The sequence below is a fragment of the Mesoplodon densirostris genome, unplaced genomic scaffold (assembly GCF_025265405.1).
Source record: "Mesoplodon densirostris isolate mMesDen1 unplaced genomic scaffold, mMesDen1 primary haplotype scaffold_37, whole genome shotgun sequence".
Lineage (NCBI taxonomy): Eukaryota > Metazoa > Chordata > Mammalia > Artiodactyla > Ziphiidae > Mesoplodon > Mesoplodon densirostris.
This window is the reverse complement of record NW_026778196.1, coordinates 6294035-6297442: the sequence shown is the minus strand read 5'-3', so window position 1 is coordinate 6297442 and position 3408 is coordinate 6294035.

The following is a 3408-nucleotide window of genomic DNA, read 5'->3' as shown; positions in this document are numbered from 1 at the left end:
TTGCATTGCCCGCTTGCTTGCTTGGCCAAAAAGGGCGTATGCGTTTTCTCCTGAATATATTCAGGAGAAAACGCATACGCCCTTTTTGGCCAAGTGCACCATTGTCCAAGTTGTGCCCCTCTTCCTGTGCTTTACAGGCGATTCCAAGGTACCTCTTGAAATCTGTTTCCTGCTATTTTGCCTCGCTTTCAAGTCCGCCTCGTTGACTTCCCTCAACAGATTTTTGGACGATAGTTGTCCTTTATCACTCTGCCAGTTTGTGAATTGCTGTGCCCCTGAGCTCCATTTCTCAACTCGTTTTTTGTGAGCTGAACGCAAGTCCAAAATTTTGGATCATGTCCTATACTGGTTCCCGGTGGGTGCCTGAGACTTTGGTTAATTCTTCTTCCTGCCGGGAAATTAGAGTGACATGTGCCCGTCCAAATGCCTAACAGCTACTCTCTCATGGGTTCTCCCTCGTCCCTTCCATCCTCTGCCAAATTGGGAACCTGTGCAAACCAGGAGGTTAAAGGGCCTGTCTCTCCAAGTTGGGAGATTGATAGTAAGGCAGTTGGAAAGTCAAACTGGAGCACCAGGAGAGGGACTATTCGTTGAGTTTTAGAATCCTTTCGTATTCACAGTGTGTACATTCTCTAGGTTTCCTGTACATGTTATAGCTGTAGTAATATTCCCTTCAACCTGGAGAGTTGGGACCCATGGAATGGGGGCCATGCATTATTGCTTGAAAGGGTCTGCATTTGCTCACCCAATCTCACCAATCCTCTCAGTCCCAAGTGTCCAGCCTTATGCCACATCCAGCTGTCATTGTAGATAGGGTCTTTCCAGGTTTCCTCAGACACCCTGAAGGAATTGTAAAGAATTTCCCTGTTTTTTGGTTTTGCTTTTGAAATTCCTTTTTAGAGTGGGTTTGAACTGATTCTCGCTGCCATGTTTATGCCACTCTAGACACACTTGATTCCCTTATGGAGACATATCAATACATAGGTTTTAAGATTCTTACTAGTTAGATATATTCCTCTGTGGGAAATATGGGGTTTTGAGTCTCTTTCACTGAGGAAGGTGTAGGTCTTGTCTATTCCAAAGTTGGTTTTTGGAACGGTCCCTGTGCTTATATCAAACTCTGGTTTTATGCATCACCCCACCTCTCCATCCCCTTTATGCAGGCATAAGAGTGTTTTCTAAATGGGAGACTCTGTTCTCTTTCCTAACTCAGTTCACGTGTAGCCATGTTTACAGGATCTTCATAAGTGATATCTTATGATAAGTTTCTTTTTCTGTGTGACTTATTTCACTTAGAATCATCGTACCTGAATCCACTCACTTTGCTGCTACTGGTCTTATGACATTGATTTCATGGCTGAGGAATATTCCATCGTACGTAAGTACCACAATGTTTTGAACCATTTTTATATTTCCTGGGATATTTAAGGTGTACCCAAGTTGAGGTTCTTGTAGCCAGTGCAGCCCTAAATTTGGAGGTGGCTCTTTCTTATTGATTTTCAGTTTTCCCAAGGTATATTCCCTAGACTGGAAGTGGCCTTGGCTCTGTAGCTCTGTTGTTTACTTGTTTTAGGGAACACAATGCACTCCTCCAGTGAGGCAGTTGGCAATTTACATCCCGCCCATCAGCATAACAAGGATCCATGTTCTTGAGGGCCTGTCTTGTCTTTCTGGTTTTTACACATTTTGTGGATGTCCCTTTTGACCGGTGGGAAATGATACTTCTTTGTAGTGCAGATTTGCATTGCCCGCTTGCTTGCTTGGCCAAAAAGGGCGTATGCGTTTTCTCCTGAATATATTCAGGGAAAATGCATACGCCCTTTTTGGCCAAGTGCACCATTGTCCAAGTTGTGCCCCTCTTCCTTTGCTTTACAGGCGATTCCAAGGTACCTCTTGAAATCTGTTTCCTGCTATTTTGCCTCGCTTTCAAATCCGCTTCGTTGACTTCCCTCAACAGATTTTTGGACGATAGTTGTCCTTTATCACTCTGCCAGTTTGTGAATTGCTGTGCCCCTGAGCTCCATTTCTCAACTCGTTTTTTGTGAGCTGAACGCAAGTCCAAAATTTTGGATCATGTCCTATACTGGTTCCCGGTGGGTGCCTGAGACTTTGGTTAATTCTTCCTCCTGCCGGGAAATTAGAGTGACATGTGCCCGTCCAAATGCCTAACAGCTACTCTCTCATGGGTTCTCCCTCGTCCCTTCCATCCTCTGCCAAATTGGGAACCTGTGCAAACCAGGAGGTTAAAGGGCCTGTCTCTCCAAGTTGGGAGATTGATAGTAAGGCAGTTGGAAAGTCAAACTGGAGCACCAGGAGAGGGACTATTCGTTGAGTTTTAGAATCCTTTCGTATTCACAGTGTGTACATTCTCTAGGTTTCCTGTACATGTTATAGCTGTAGTAATATTCCCTTCAACCTGGAGAGTTGGGACCCATGGAATGGGGGCCATGCATTATTGCTTGAAAGGGTCTGCATTTGCTCACCCAATCTCACCAATCCTCTCAGTCCCAAGTGTCCAGCCTTATGCCACATCCAGCTGTCATTGTAGATAGGGTCTTTCCAGGTTTCCTCAGACACCCTGAAGGAATTGTAAAGAATTTCCCTGTTTTTTGGTTTTGCTTTTGAAATTCCTTTTTATAGTGGGTTTGAGCTGATTCTCGCTGCCATGTTTATGCCACTCTAGACACACTTGATTCCCTTATGCAGTCATATCTCTACATTGGTTTTAAGATTCTTACTAGTCAGATATATTCCTCTGCGGGAAATATGGGGTTTTGAGTCTCTTTCAATGAGGAAGGTGTAGGTCTTGTCTATTCCAAAGTTGGTTTTTGGAACGGTCCCTGTGCTTATATCAAACTCTGGTTTTATGCATCACCCCACCTCTCCTTCCCCTTTATGCAGGCATAAGAGTGTTTTCTAAATGTGAGACTCTGTTCTTTTTCCTAACTCTGTTCACGAGTAGCCATGTTTACAGGATCTTCATAAGTGATATCTTATGATAAGTTTCTTTTTCTGTGTGACTTATTTCACTTAGAATCATCGTACCTGATTCCCCTCACTTTGTTGCTACTGGTCTTATGACATTGATTTCATGGCTGAGGGATATTCCATCGTACGTAAGTACCACCATGTTTTGAACCATTTTTATATTTCCTGGGATATTTAAGGTGTACCCAAGTTGAGGTTCTTGTAGTCAGTGCAGCCCTAAATTTGGAGGTGGCTCTTTCTTATTGATTTTCAGTTTTCCCAAGGTATATTCCCTAGACTGGATGTGGCCTTGGCTCTGTAGCTCTGTTGTTTACTTGTTTTAGGGAACACAATGCACTCCTCCAGTGAGGCAGTTGGCAATTTACATCCCGCCCATCAGCATAACAAGGCTCCCTGTTCTCGAGGGCCTGTCTTGCCTTT